A 17198-nucleotide genomic window follows, 5' to 3' on the forward strand; every position below is an offset into this window, starting at 1 on the left:
ATAACATCGAGATAAATAAACGCCGAGTAGTTATGAGAAATATTGTCTAAATTCGTATATCAACATCTATGCAGCAAATACACTTTTAAATTAGTTACTTAAAATCGTGGCAACAAATTGTGCAAATTATTTCAATGCATTAACTAAAACAAATCGAAATGCAACTGAATATACTACAAATTATTATTTCACTTAGATCTTTTTTTTTTTTTATTATTCTAAAGGAGTTTGGGGAGGGGCAAAAAAGACTCTCACCGTTTTATTTGTTCTACTTATGAATTTCATGTAAGATAAAGAGTCTGAACACTGATTATCTATGATTCCAAAAGAAGATTCTGAATTTATTGTTTCATTGAAGTTTGGTTCAAATCAGGTCGTCAAGTGATTTTCAGACACGAATTTGTACTTAAAATGTTCGGGGATTTTTTAACGCATATGAAATTATAGGCACGTGTAACCTTCCCCAATAGAAAGATTGTGTTTACGATAGAAAAATATAGAAAAAAATGTGTACTAAGTTGAACAAATGGTATCCAAGTCAAGGTATATCATTATATGTTCATAGATATCCGTTGTAGTAGAACATAGAAATAATGCATCCAAGCATATTTAACGGAAAGCTGAATACTAAAATGATAACAGAGATGATTTTTCATTTCCTATCGTTAATTATCCATTTTTATATGGTAACGTTGCCTTTTCACCATCTTACGGTGTTTATATATCTCAACTTGTACGATTCGCTCGTGCATGTAAAAATGTTGACACTTTTATTGATGTTAAAGATTTGCGCATCCGCAAACGATAGGCCGGACAAAAGGAGATAGCCGAACGAGTAGACACACCGAAATCAAAAGCTAAAACACATTAAACGAATGGATAACAAATGTCATATTCCTGACTTATTACAGGCATTTTCTTTGTAGAAAATGGTTGATTGAACTTGTTTTAAAGCTAGTTAAACCTCCCACTTGTATGACAGCCGCATCACATTCAATTTTATAGACAACGATGTCTGAACAATACCAACAGGCATAGTAGGTAAAATGTCAAAAATGGGGGTGCAGCAGTCAACATTGTGTTGTAATCTTACGCTATAAAAACAGGTTATCAAAGACAAGGATACACAGATATTCCTTCGTAAAAACGGGATGTATAAGTACAGAGCCACGCCATATGTATTAAAGAAACTAATGGCGCATAGACAAAACACATTGAAAAAATTGAAGACAAGAATACAAAAATGTTTTACATTAGCACAATAACGGGATGTATAAGTACAGAGCCACAACCTGTGTATCTAAGAAACTGTAAACGGCATGTAGACAAAGCACATTGGCAAAATGAAAGACAAGAATAGGAGAATTATTGTAAAACAATAACACATCGACGGGATGAAAAATAAATTTGGATATCAATAAAAATAAAAACAAGACTTAACAGTAATATTCATAAAGAACAGTATAACACGTTATTAAGATAATAAAACACATGTCAGTACCCAAAATCTATACACCAGACCATCGTGTATTATTTGTGAGTTGATACGGAATATTTGTCAACAAGGTCTAATACCTTCCGATTGCCTTTTTTTTTTAAATGACGAGTTCCACACACTAGAGCATGGGAAAATGAAATTGGGGTATCTTTATGATAATATATATGTCAAAATATACTAGAATCGAAAAGAAAAAAAAACACATTTTATAACTAACATTATGTCATTGGTTTTGTAAATTGTAGAAAATTCGGTGAACTTTAGATGCTTACAGTTTTTGCCATTTTGTCTCTCGTGAAAGTATGTCAGGCTTGTTGGCAATAACACATCACCTTCTTATTGGTTATTTTGTATTCCAAATTAATTCGTTTGATGTGTTTGAGCTTTTGATTTTGTCATTTGATTATTGACTTTCTGTTTTGAATTTTCCTCGTAGTTCAGTATTTTTGTGATTTAACTTTTTACATTTATTGGAAACATGAGATTATAACGATGACTTTTTAGTTTTAGTTTGTAGTTGCTAGCTCGTACGGCATTTGATCTCTAAGTTTTTCAAATATTTTGGCCTCGAGCATGACTGAAGAGACATTATTTTGTCGAAATGCGCATCTGGTGCAGAAAACTGGTATCGTTAATGTTATTGTCTCATTGACAATCGTACACATCTTCTTATTTTCGTATTTAATCAAATAGAATTGTTTGAATTTCTGAAGGTAAAAGGATAAAGGGAAAAACTCAGATATGTTTAGTTATGATACAAATAGAATATTTGCCACCGAAATTTCAATACAATCAATCTTCAATATTATAGAAATAGCATCTGAAGTATGATAATGGACATAGAATCATATTCAAAACAGTGTGGTCCTGGCCATTGATTGACGACCTAAATTATCCCATTGACTGTGACAGATTAGGTGAACGTTTGTCGGTTACAATCACTGTTCACTATGTACTTTTAAAGACACTGAATCTGTGGGTCATAACCTAAATAAAGCAATTCGAAAAACGAATCCGGAATAATACGATGTGTTGATTTATATCAATAATATAAATCAAAACATAAAGGTTATTCCTGAATAATTTTTCGAATTATTTTAAAATTAAAGGCGTTAAGAACCTTTGGTGACCCCATAGTTTATATTCTATAATAAGTAAGAAGTGAGCAATGGTCGTTACAGACAAACGTTCACCTAATCTGTCCCAGTCAATGGGATAATTTAGGTCGTCAATCAATGACCAGGACCACACTGTTTTGAATATGATTTTATTTTTACAATCAGCTTCTTCTTTTTTTTTTGTGGTTTCCTCTGAACTTTATATTTGTTGTGCCGAATGTTCTTTCCACTGTTTTGAATTAACTTATAATTTAATTTTGAATGAAACAATCATGATTTGTTGAAAGTTTTTGTGTTTATCAGCTCATAGACATAGTTTAGTCATGTGACCATGAAGTCATCAACGTTACGTGGGTTATTGAGTATGTACCACATTTTTAATGCTATTTCTTGATAGACAGAAAAAATATTATTCATTCCTTTTAATATATAAGTGAATGATTTCCAGATGGATACATGTTTATGCCTTAAAGATGCAATCAAACAGCAAAAACGCATACAATTTTATACAACTATAGTATTCTTCAAGTAGAACACTGCCAGGTATAGATATATCTTAATTCAATATTTTTTCATCTAGAAAAATCATATAATCAGCCAGTATTTTCTCGCCTGAAAGTGAAAGCTAGCAGTGATCAGGGATGTCCAAATTGTTCTGCCGAATATCAGAACGGAAGGAAAACGTTAAATTTGAGGCCTCGTGTAGGGAAATAGCTTGCTTAAGATGCTCCTATCGATAAATGCATATTCAATTCAGTTCTATTCGTTTCACGTTGCCAAATTCGATATAATGTAAAGTTTTTACGACTTGTCCTTTTTTCTTAATCACTAGTATTTAATTCAAACCTACTCGATCACTGACATTATCAAACACTCCAAACTAAATAAAAACAAATACGCTCTCTTTGACACATATCAAACAGCAACCGTGCGAAAATGAATTGTGCAATAGGTTAAAAGATACTCTAAACCAAACCTGTAGTGGGCCATGTTCCGTAATTTTTCACACGCTTTTATTCTAGTTTCTCTTTTTTGACACTTTCAATTGACAGAAGTGCATATTTATGGTCCAATATGTAACCTATTAATTCGATATCATTGAGAGATTAAAGCTGACATTATATCAAGAACCCTTTCTGATTTTCAATGTGATAAAAATAACAAAGTCTTTTGTTTATATTTATCATGATTTGATGAAGTGGTTCCGAGTCAAAGAAAAATTTTGATTTATATATTTGTACACCTGAATTCGATGAACAACTACTGTTTTATCTTGACAAATTTCTTATTGTAACAATGATACGCATTTTACATCTCTCTCATTCAATTAACAGGCAGTAGATTGGTTAGCCCACTGAAAAGAGTGCATGCATGCAAATTATAGAGCACGAACCATGCTGCCTTGTTTTTGTAAAACCTAGCTGTAACTATCTAGATCTCTATTCTAGTGACATTCGTCCTACATTAAATTTATAAGTTCAATTATATCCATACTGTTGTTTGGTGTTTGTTTTTATCTCGTGTAGTTACTGATCAGATGCGCATTTCGATAGTGATGTAAAAGACCAAAATATTTGATAATCAAAAACTTATAAAAAAAATGAGTTTATAAACAAAAAAAGGATAAAAGATATAGGTAAATAAAATTGAGAATGGAAATATGTGTCAAGCAAACAACAATGGTGACCTATAGTTGATAACGTCTGTTTCATTTTGGTCTCTTGTGGAGAGTTGTCTCATTGGCAATCATACCACATCTTCTTTTTTTTATATATCAGAACACAGCCGAAGTCCCCCACCCCGCACCCGGAGATATATAGTCTAACTCAAACATGTACTACACGTATGCATGCAGTATGTGCAACTGAACGCAACTGAACGCCTTTAAAAAATTAATCAATAAGAAAACTACAGAAAGAGTTATCTCAACACAATATGGAGAAAAAGGCGACAAGGATGTAGGGTTCAAAGACTTTTACAAAATATCACAACATTCCCACTGCAGAAAAGGACTATGGTTTATGTTCTGCGTTTTCCATTAACATAACTCACACATAAAAGAGTGATGTAATTTTGTCCTCGATGAGTAGGCTGTAATAGTCAGGCATTCATTAAATAATGCTGATGTAGCTTGTTTTAAGCTATTCATAACAATTCAGAAATAGGGTAAAATTTCCTGGAAGGCATATAAGACATACTTATGACATAATCTGGACTATTTTACGCATGAATATACATATATCAATTCCCTATACAAGGTAAAATTATTTATAAACACAGCATACTTGACATGCTATTCTACAGTCTGCAATTATGACTTGTTATAACAATATACAGGACCATATTGTAAATGCTTAGACCTGCAATATATATGAACTCGGGGGCATTATCTTCTATTTCTGTTTATTTCTCATATTTTGTTTTTACTTATCTTGCTATTTTTGCTACTTTTTTTATTTTCTTCTTTTTATTTACTATCAATGTGCAAAAACATGCAAACATCAGTTCGAAAACGTTAAATAATTAAAATATAATGCAACGACATATATCAAATGACTAATAAGGTGTACCTGTGCTTATGTTTTCACCTATAGTAAACACGTTGTACTAGCATTTACATGCCTCTGTGACAAGGAAAACGCTCAATTTGTATGATTTAGTTTTTTTATAGCAATTTTAATCACCAAATTCTAGTTCCACTACGGTTAGTTTTGATGGGTTAATGTAAGCGCGCGCATGCCAAGTACTTTCCCAAGTCTAAGAGAAATAAATCTTTTAACACAGTGTATGTCTAATCTGATGTATCATACCTCAAATAACCTACTTTTACAGTTCTTTTAATTTTCTCTTAATCCGTCGCAAATTTAAGCGGTTTTTTTTATTTATTTGGTAGATTTCCGCAAATAATTCATCTTCCTTAGGCCTGCGTAAATAAACAGGACACTTGATATCTGTGATATGTCAGGCTATTTGTAGTTATAAGCCGCTAATGGCACCGGGTATTTGTGGTTATTTAGTCCACATTAAACCACAATTAACACAATTAAAGCTATCCATAAGTGAATTAGTTTTATCTGTAATTTATCTAACTTCATAATAATTAAATTAAGAAATTTTAAACCTAGCTATTTATTTTATATCAGAACTTCCCGAGTCCGGAGTATGCTTTATCAAATTGATTTAAATATAATTCTGTTTATTCATTAAAATAAATTGATTTCTTTTTTCTTTCATTTACTAACAGATAACGAAATTTGTTCAATGGTTTTGATAAATTTCTCCGGTGTCAGAACTGGATAAAAGAAGGGTTAATAACTAAACAATTTGTCAAAGCTAAGCTCGAACCTGGGTAAATACTGCTTATCATAATAAATAAGTCCTGAATAGATGTCTTCAGATTTGTATTAAAGTCCCCTGATAAATTCCATAGTTTTGTTACGTTAGTTTAAGCACACCTATACAGGGTGTATTACCTCATTTAGCAACCGTAAGACAAGGCAATGAAAAATTGTTTCTAGACTGGAATAAAATGAGACGTGCAAATACTTTTAATCTCGCTAATGGAGGCCACAAAGACTGCGGTTTTTAGGTCTATAGATAGATACTATTCGCTTAATACATGTTTCTTTTGTTTAAAAATCAACTAGATTAGGGACTAAAATTCGTGGTATTTCGTAGTTTAATTCATGAAATTTGACACAGGGACAAAAATGTTGATACAAATGAAAAATGACGATAGTTGGTCTTCTTGAAGATAGTGCAGTATAATACTAGTTTGGACGACTGTCACTTTGACAGGTAGCATCAACGTAAGTATCTACTGATGTTTGATAAATGTTTTTTATTAGTAATGTATTTAACAATTAGACATATATTTATTTTTAATTGATATATCAATAATTTAAGTATTCATATATTTGATTGTTGATTTTCTTCTGGTAATTTTGAGGTCTTTCACCATTGCGATATAAAGCATACATTTTAAGCATCCAAAATTAATTATTTGTTTTACATTAACAAATAGCAAATTTAGTTTATTATTCGGTTAAGCTTTGAATTTTCTATTCTCTTGCACTTTTTTCTACATTTCTTCATTTTTTTGGAAACAAACACCTTTGACCTGGAAGTACAATTAACTCTGAAATAAATGCCATAAACTAATCCAAGTATGTTAGTAATGCACGAGACCAGTATACAAAAATATATTGTGGCCAATTAGACTATTCATTCGAGACTAAAGGACAAATTAGCATTTACTTTGTTTTATCTGTTTTAACCAATTAAAAGCAGTTCTTATGGTGGCCTGTTTCTCTACCCCTCCCCTCCCCCCCCTGTTTAAAAATTGTTCGTCTGATTTAGAATATTTTCTTATTTTTCATAATATTAATTGTATGTGAGTGTTTTTACTAGTTTTACATTAATTCTATGTGAGGGTCTGCATTGAGTGTAAATCCTATAAGAAGAGAATGGGCGAACAAAAAATGATAAATCATTATAATGTGGTGCTTACGTAAACGACGATTGCCGCATGTGGAGCAGGATCTGCTTACCCTTCCAGAGCACTTAAGATAACCCCAGTGTTGTTGGGATTCGTGTTGCTTAGTTTTTATTGTTCTATGTTGTGTCTTGTGTACTATTATTTTTCTGTTTGTATTTTTCTTTTTAGCCGTGGCGTTGTCAGTTTATTTTCGATCTTTGGGTTCAAATGTCCCTCTGGTATATTTCGCCCGTCTTGTATAGGGAATATAGAAAATAATAGGAAAACAATATCTTTGTGTTAGAAATTAAAGAAAATAAGGAAAATGCCTTTAAAAATAGAAGGCAATATACAGACACGATGATGCCCCCCCCCCCCCCCCCCCCCATTTCCCATACAGACCATCTTCTTTATCGACAGGGTTATTATTTTTAGAAACATAACATACGTGACACTTGTACATAAAACTATTTTTGTTTTCGCTTTACTTGAACCATATAAGTTGATCGATTATAATTAATGATTGTGTAATGTTTCATCCCTTTATTCATGTTATTGGTACACGTTTTACATACATTCATGACTTGCAGTTAAATTGAACAATTGACGAAAAATAAACGTCACCGAAATGTTAAATCTGACCACGTCCGTTTCGTAAAAAAATCTCCCTGTCTCACTACAATCGTTACACCTAAATTAAAACAAACACGGTACGAAGTGATTATCATTATTTTTATAGTCTATTTATTGCCAAGAAACATAAAAATAAGGCTATTCACATTAACATATATGAAAAGGCAAGAAAAACAACCTTCTGTATGTAACAAGTGAATTATTTGATAAATGATAAATATTAATAAACCAAGGTTGTCTGGATAGACTTATATATATATGTAGCTTACAAACATACATGTACATATACAATATATACATGCTTTAATTATTCTAATAGATAGAACAGTGGCATCTAAATACTCATGAAAAGTTTGGAAATGGGGAATGTGTCAAAGAGACAACAACCCGACCATAGAACATACAACAACAGAGGGTCGCTAATAGGTCTTCAATGTAGCGAGAAATTCCCGCACCCGGAGGCGTCCTTCAGCTGGCCTCTAAATAAATATATATACTAGTTCAGTGATAGTGAATGCCATACTAAACTCCAAATTATACACAAGAAACTAAAATTAAAAAAATACAAGACTAACAAAGGCAAGCGGCTCCTGACTTGGGACAGGCGCAAAAATGCGGCGGGATTAAACATGTTTATGAGATCTAAACCTCCCTTTATACCTCTAGCCAATACAGAGAAGTAAATGCATAACAATATTAATATAGTTTGGGTTTATTTTAACGAAAGATCTCATCTTATCGAGTTGTTCCTTAATGCATATGCAAAAGTCTTTATAAAGGAGTTACTAAAAAGAAATAAAAATAAGCTATCATTGTTAGTTGAGTTGAAAGATTGATTGATCGATTGTTGTTTGCTAAAACGTCCAGTGGCAAATAGTTCATGCATGTTCTGAAAGAGAACAAGTTAACAATAAATACAATAGGCAGGTCTTGTAATAGAGGCAATCTGGGATGATGGTCGGGAAAATTCGGACTGGTCCTGGAAAATGAGGGTGTATTGGATAGGGACAGAAAGTTAGCCTTGCGAAAGGCCATCTACGGACCCCTCAAAAATCTGTTGCAAGGGTTTTTAACGTGCAAATGAGCGTGGCACTCTCTTTACACGAGGCGTCGGATTTAACGTCCCCATTCTGAACAGACGTCGTAGTTTGAGAATCTTCGTCTAAAAAACAAAATACCACAGTAATCACTGTGTCATTTGTGTCATTATGTCTCTTGTGGAGAGTTGTCTTCTTATGACGTAGGTTGTTTCTATTTGTTGTCAAAAACCCGCTACAACCTAATGATCACTGACAGCAGGAAGGATACAAACGGATTAAGTTTCGGATGCTTATTTTTTCCTATGTCACTCTCACGTGTCCATTAAATGTGCTGATATCATATTCAGTAAGTTTTTAAGGGGACTGTTTTATAAAATGTCACTCAAGAAGAGATAAAAATCATACCCTACTTGAAATTTTCTTTTACTGGCCAATTTAAATATAATTTATGTTTGACATAATTGATTTTTAAAAATCCACTCGCAAATGCTTTATGCACTTTATTGTTTTATGGCATCATTTTTTATACCGATTTGGGTTTCATTTACGTCTCAAGGATGATCTCCTAGACAATGAGACAATTATTTAGAATTTTATTGGGCCATGAAAGCAAAATTATAAATTAAGTAAATAAAGAACGCACCCCTTAAAACATAACAATAGGTGATTATGGTAGTAACAGCAGAGAAGTTCCGAGGGTCAATCTTATAAATCTTATGGATTTTGATAAATGTTATATAATAACTTTTGTCCTGTCGTTTGATCGAGATTTTAGTGATTACCTGTTGTTTTGTACTTAGCAAGAAAACAATTTCTTACTTTGAAGAACATTATGACCTGTATATATGACAAGCAACTTGATGAATAGTATATATATGTATGTGACAAAGATTTTGAAGAAAATCATATTTTGTGTTTAATGTATTTATCAACCCGAATAATTCAGTCGTTATATTCCGCTGATCTACGAAGGCTACATTCGTGTGGGAGAAAATTGGACACGGAGAGGGCTTGAATTATTCGAGTTATGTATTTATAAGTAATTCGTAGAATGTGCGGTTCTAGAATTTAAAAATACTTTTTAAAAAAACGTCATGACTAATAATGTAATACAGGTAATCCGATGAAATACAGATAATCCGGGATGATGGTCGGGGAATATTTTTTGTACTTTTGTTCACAAGCTTCTGTACCGACATGAGTAATAGCATACCTCCGTTGATAGCATAAGAAGTACTACTAATCACGAAACTAGAGTTTCAAATCTCTCTGGAAAAACATATCGTAGATTAAATTGGTTGCTCTTCTAAGGTTTCTATTTTTTTGGTACGTTTAAGTTTAATTCGGTGCCATAAATAGTAACGGTGAATACTACACCCGAACTGTATGCTTTAGATTACTTGCAGAGTTTCTACACCCGATTCACAAAGTTGGATCCAAAATGTTAATATGTTTAGTCTTTAAAATATTTGGATTTTCTGTTTCTTATTATTGTTCTTTAGTTAGCACGATCAGTAGTCGGTGACTAAAAATTGCTCTTTCATGCGTGTAAACCCTTTTTCACATTTGTGATTTTCCTCTATATCTTACTACTGTTTTTCTGTTTGTAAAGTACCATTTAAAACTGGTACAAGAAATAATGATTATACCTCACTTAAGTATGTGAATATCTTTGAACTTTATACTTTTGAACAGCATATAAAGATATTAACGGAACACTTTCGGATCACTTTAAACTGCTCTACAAGCTTACATTTGAATCCCTTTAGACGTCTTATCACTGCTGCGCCTAGAAAGTAACCCTTAGGCAAACGTTTTATTATCTATCAAGGATGGATTGTTTAAGCCACAATATTATCCTTAAAATTTGTTTATCAGAATATCACTGTAAATTTCAAATAGATTCGTGAACTAATGCTGGTAAAGACCGAAATGCCACCCTCATATTTTTGTCCCCCAGTAAGATATCTTTGGAAACTTTAGCATGGATTTGCGAACACTGTGTTGTAGTTTAGTGACCATATATCGTGTTGTATCAATATGACATCAGTTTTATTGTATCAAGGATTCTCTACATCAATAATGTCTTCTTTGCAAACCGTCAACAGATAAGTTTAAATGTTTTTGTGGTATTCATTTACACAATCATTGTGCTGCAATTAGTAATTCCTAATAATTTTACCATCTTCATATCCAAACCTCGGTTTTGGTAGGGTGTTTTTTGGTTTGTTCCCCAGTACTTGGTTTTCGGTGTATACAGTGTTTTCCAGGGTTGTATATTTTTATTTTATTTTATTTTTTTGGGAGGGCGAATAATCTTGCCATGGTTCTGTCGGTATTTCCTCGACTTACGATTTCTTATTGTCCTTATGGTACATTTTCATCTTATGCATATTTATTTATTTACTGACATTCAACTGGGGAAAAACTTTCAAATTGTTAAAATGCATGATGAGAGAATTTACTTAACTATCAATCAATTTGGCATGAATGTTTTCATCAGATAACTCAATGACTTCCAAAAAATATATATATTAAGACTTAATTGACATTAGCAAAAAAGAATAAATATCACTGAAAAACAAATCCGGCACATACAGGAAGTGAAACTGAGTCCGACATATGTACGCCCTCGTTTTCGCGATTCGCTTTGATCATTTTCAGATATATTTGTGGTTGATGCATGTACATATTCATTTTCAATTGATCAGCAGAAGTTGCAGATATAAATCCTTTTACATTTGCTTGTTTCTAAGTGTGTTACAATACAGTGCAACTCGTGGTTAATATAAATAAGATTATGATAAGCAACTAATCACGTTTTCACCCGAAAAGTAAACGAACGTCGGACTTGTTGAAGTGATATAAGTTAACATGCCTTTTCAACATTTGATATCCCAACAAGATTGCTATTAAAGTTTCGAGTATTCTCTCATATAATACCTTTTGGGAACACTTAGTAAGATATAACAGTAATAAATTAGTAAATTGACCTATGTTAGTTTGATTTTCTCTCTGTTTCTATTCAAATTAATCTTAAACTGCATACAATTCTTCTGTTATTTTCGATTCTTTTCCATATCTTCAAAATTGATCTTGAACTACACACAATTCTTTTATAGTGTTGATGTTTTGTGTTCTCGACAATATTAATCTTGATCTACATACACCTCTTATGTTATCTAAAATTGTATTGTATTTGAATGTGCATTCCTTCTAAATTTACCCTTAACAGCTGCCTTCTATTCTTTTATTAAAAACATTTTTTACATTTGATCGTGTAATTTGCAAAATTATATTACAAGTTTTTTAAAAATGTGCCTTGTTTGTTGTGGTTTTATTTCTTGAATGTTGTGTTTGTATGAAGCAGTGTATCCACGCAAGAACACCTCTTAATATTTAATATTATTGTGTTTTGGGTGAATCAGGGTATCCACAAGAGTACACACTATGTGCAATGTGCTATTTTTCAAAGTCACTGAAGAGACAAGATGCACCCTGATTCATCCAAATCAGATGGAGAGGGCTTACATAGGCTATGTCTTTTGCCCAATCCAGTTGGATTTATTTGAATAAAAAAGTGTTTAAACTAAGGTACACCTCTTATTTACTATTTTCAATTTTATTCATCGTCTACATTCATTTCTGCTAATATAGGCAATTATACAATTAAACAATTAAAAATCAAATCGTTTCTTTGTTGTTATGTATCTTTTACTGTTTTTCATAAACAATTACCTTAACAAAAAAGAAGATTGCTGCAATCAATGTCACTAGTAAAATGTGCAAACACAAAATCTGATTTCCAAAACATATATATAATTTACATGTTGCACTTATTGCAGGACACAATATCATTTTTGCCAGGAAGTAGTTAAATCAGTTTGTTCTCTAAAATCTAGTGCATCTAGCTACAGTCACTTCAATGACTTTGAAAATAACACATTGCACATAGTGTAAAGATAGTCTTTGATGTGTCCAAACATTACATTATGGTAATACCTAGTAACTATTATAGAGTGTCGAGTGTCCGTCAAATAAATCTCTGGGCTTCCGATAAATGTTATATAATAACTCGGTCTCTCGCTTGGGAGTGATTTGGGGATTATACTGGTGTCCTTAACTTAGTACGGTAATAATGTTAAGTACTATTGAAGACATTATCTACTGTTTCGGGATTATATAAAAGTGATCTTTTCGACAAGGTCTGATAACCCCTTTTCACTTTAGTAGCTAAATAAAAGTATTGTTTTACAGTATGACGGTTGGATACAGGTTGTAATTTTGTACATATTATATCTGTACGGCAGAATTTTTATTATTTTGACATCCGCCTTCGTTTACATGTAGCCCAAATTCATCATATAAATAAATAATAAAGCAGCTTGTTGTTTTACAACCATATCTACTAAAAAAGTCAGAATCATCCGATTTTCCTTTAATAGTTATCAAAGGTACCAGAAAAATAATTTAGTACGCCAGACGCGCGTTTCGTCTACATAAGACTCATCAGTGACGCTTTTATCAAAATATTTATAAAGCCAAACAAGTACAAAGTTTAATTTACCAACAGACTTGGTCTATGACATTAGACTCAGAGTCTTTTTTACGATAACACGTGGACAGGAATTATTACAAAAAACATATAAACTTAATAGTTTTACGTACCACATCTTCTAACTTTTACTTATACTTATATGTAAACCCGTTTGATTTTCAAGGTATACATAGACGTTCACACATATAGTATTCAATTTTGACAGCTTTATAAATCTAAATACCTCCATACTATCTTTGTTTCTCAACAAGTTTATCGTGTAAACTTCGAGGAGCTTTGTCAACTAACACTCCAGTGGACAAATCGTGTAGTTAATTTTATCAAATATATTTGTCTTCCTCTATCTAGGCTATCAAACTGATCTCTTAACCTATTGTTTCTTTTATTTGATTGTTTAGACGGATTATTTGGCCCCTCTTTCAGTTAAGATAACAACTTACAATGTATTTTTTAAATTTCAAGGTCATAAGTTATAATATTAGAATTTGTAGGTGCATTTTGAGATGCATATACTTTTGTTTGTGGAGTCCTATGTCTATAGGTAAGTACAAATACTTGCTGTTTTTTAACTGAAAACTGATTTTTATAAATATCTGTTTTTGCATTTGTCAAGAGAACACCAAAGCTGCGACGAGACATTCAACAGATTTTAATATGTTACGCAGTCGTATAGGAATATACGTGTAAGAGATGTGGGGTATACAGAAATCGGACAGCAACCGAAAAACACATGAATCAGTAAAAACCTTCTGTATGTTTAGCTATAACTTTGGTAAGAACACAATCTTTAACATTTTCTGGCAAAAAAATATTTTTTTTAACATGTTTCGTCATACATGTAGTATTAAGTATTTCCTTGCACTTGAATCGAAGTGCATTGTCCTCTTACATGTACTTATAGTACACGTAATGGTTAATCGTTGAGGTTTCAGCCGAAACAGACAAATACAAACATGTTCTTTCAAAACAAAATTAAAACAAGAGGACATAAAACATGTATAATGATCGCAAATGTATTTCTCCTACACAGACATAAACTTTGCACTTCATCTGAATTGTGAAGGCAAACAATTGCGCCGCATATCTTGAATTTTCCAGTCAAACTAAATTAGAAGCATATTAATCAAGTATTTAATAAAAACAAGTTACCTGCCTGTTTCAGGTATTTCATTGTTTTAATTAATATTTCATCGTATCTCAAACTTCAAGATCAAAGGTATAGTTTGGTGTATGTAATTTACAACAGGTATGAAACATCAAAGGAGCAATGTATCATTTCTGTGACAACCTTTGTGTGACAAAGTAATGTGTTTCCTCTCCATGTTCTGTCAAATTAGTGATGATATAACACTATAAAGTGACAATCACTGATTGTAATCTGCACGGAATTACATATCCGCTCCGAGTGGTTTTCTATGTTATACTGCAGGATTTTGTGGAGGTCAGAAGTCAATCTAGACGTTGAACGAATCGAGTTGTCCGATTTTCTTGTTTCTGTCATTTATCCTGCCAGATGGGCAGATGGCATTGTGACAAGGGTACAAGACATTTTCTTGCTAACAATAACAAATTGAAAGTTGATATTGTACACCAAGATCGACAAGTATTAAGACCTTTAGTGTTTAAAGTTCAGCACAGAATTTGGTATATATTCATTATTTATACTTGCATCGAACGAATATTGATTGCAGAATTTCTTTTTGTTAATACAATGACGTGTTTGAATCCCGAGTGTGTTTGTGTATGTGTTTGCAATACAAAAATATCATCAATAGAATATAGTCTGTCATTGCCTGTTTTTACGATGACAGATTTGAAAGTTGGGTCCCCCCCCCCCCCAAAAAAAATAGAGAGCGTTTGGTACTCTCAAATAATAACAATGGCATAATGATTGAATTAAACATAGAAGTCTTTTGCTTAATAGCTTTCAATAAAAATAAATCCGTCACGAAGTCACGATCGTAACTCAAATCATGTTGGTCTATTGTACTTTTCCTTGGGCTTGGTGCATCAGGTCCACTTTTTTAATTCATTCTCATCGTCAAATATTATGATACAAATATATCTATTTGTGTCGTCTCTGTATTCTGACTACACCATTTCTGATAAACATTGTATATCCAATTTTAAAACTATTATATATCTCGCATCCATATTCAAACTCATTCCAGTAAGTCGCTTAAACAGCATTAAACATTGGAAGTCATTGATGGTCATATCTACAATTTCATTTCCTCTAATTATATAAATGTAGCTGCAGTGTACATTCGATACTTTACTCTGTCAATCAATAGAATATAGTCATTGCCTGTTTTACGATGACAGATTTAAAAATTGTGCCCCCCCCCCCCCCAAAAAAAAATAATAATTAGAGAGCGATTGGTACTCTCAAATAATAACAATGGCATAATGATTGAATTAAAAAAAGAAGTATTTTGCTTAATAGCTTTCAATAAAAATAAATCCGTCACGAAGTCACGATCGTAATTCAAATCATGTTGGTCCATTGTACTTTTCCTTGGGCTTGATGCATCAGGTCCACTTTTTTTAATTCATTCTCATCGTCAAATATTATGATACAAATATATCTATTTGTATCGTTTCTGTATTCTGACTACACCATTTCTGATAAACATTGTATATCCAATAAATTTAAAACTATATATATCTCGCATCCATATTCAAACTCATTCCAGTAAGTCGCTTAAACAGCATTAAACATTGGAAGTCATCGATGGTCATATCTACAATTTCATTTCCTCTAATTATATAAATGTAGCTGCAGTGTACATTCGATACTTTACTCTCTTGACCTACCGAATTAGACTATTTACCAGATTTGTAATCACAGAAGCAACACGACGGGTGCCGCATGTGGAGCAGGATCTGCTTACCCTTCCAGAGCACCTGAGATCACCCCTAGTTTTTGGTGGGGTTCGTGTTATTTATTCTTTAGTTTTCTATGTTGTGTCATGTGTACTATTGTTTTTTCTGTTTGTCTTTTTCATTTTTAGCCATGGCGTTGTCAGTTTGTTTTAGATTTACGAGTTTGACTGTCCCTTTGGTATCTTTCGTCCCTCTTTTACTCTCTTGTAATATAGATAATTAAACGGACCATGGCGTTCTATAGTATCCTTTTCACGATTAATGCTTTATAGTTTTCGGATGCTTGTTCACTTGAAGTTAATATCTTCTTTGCTTAATATGTTAGTTATCGACTGAATTACAAAACGTATAATTAAATCCTGGTCCTTAACACATTATCCTCTGGAAGTTCACTGAGCGTATTGACTATGAAAATCTCGATTTTAACAGTACAAATCACTAGTGTATGATACTAGTATAATGTGCAATTGGTTAGAGAAGTGAATATCAATATCAATATTATAGGAATAGAAGTCGGTTATGTGAACGAAACAGAAACTCAACAGCTCAATACTAGTTATCAAAGATACCAGGATTATAATTTAGTACGCCAGACGTGTGTTTCGTCTGCATAAGCCTCATCAGTGACACTCATATCGAAATAATTAAAACAACCATCTAGAAGTCAGCATACGGTCTTCATAGATAATAGCCAAGTAACATATATTCCAAGTGTACAGGTGTGCCACAACTGAAGCGTTTGCAAGGCTTCTGGGGGAAAGGGGGAGAGGTTAACAGAGACTATCAAAGACCTGCCATCCATACCTCATGCTTTACATAACGAAATACCTAAAAGTTTTTAAACTGCAGTTCCTATATTTAAGTTAGTAAAAACGTTACATTTCACGACCTTAAATCTGACGTGGAAATGGAGGGGTTTGGTAAATTAATTTAGGACACAAAAAGCACTCACATGCCTATTTCATGACGAACGACCATCTGTTGTCAA

At 32.5% G+C, this 17198-nt stretch overlaps 1 protein-coding gene across 1 annotated transcript in view; it reads left to right on the forward strand.

The window, feature by feature from the left end:
* Window positions 1–6122: 6122 nt before the first annotated feature.
* Window positions 6123–17198, forward strand: part of LOC134687252 (four-jointed box protein 1-like) — a 46789-nt gene continuing 35713 nt past the window's right edge. Inside the window, exon 1 of the mRNA XM_063547394.1 lies at window positions 6123–6425. The gene's annotated coding sequence lies outside the window, so the exon portion shown is untranslated. The remainder of the gene's footprint in view (window positions 6426–17198) is intronic.

The sequence above is a fragment of the Mytilus trossulus genome, chromosome 10 (genome assembly GCF_036588685.1).
Source record: "Mytilus trossulus isolate FHL-02 chromosome 10, PNRI_Mtr1.1.1.hap1, whole genome shotgun sequence".
Classification (NCBI taxonomy): Eukaryota; Metazoa; Mollusca; class Bivalvia; order Mytilida; family Mytilidae; genus Mytilus; species Mytilus trossulus.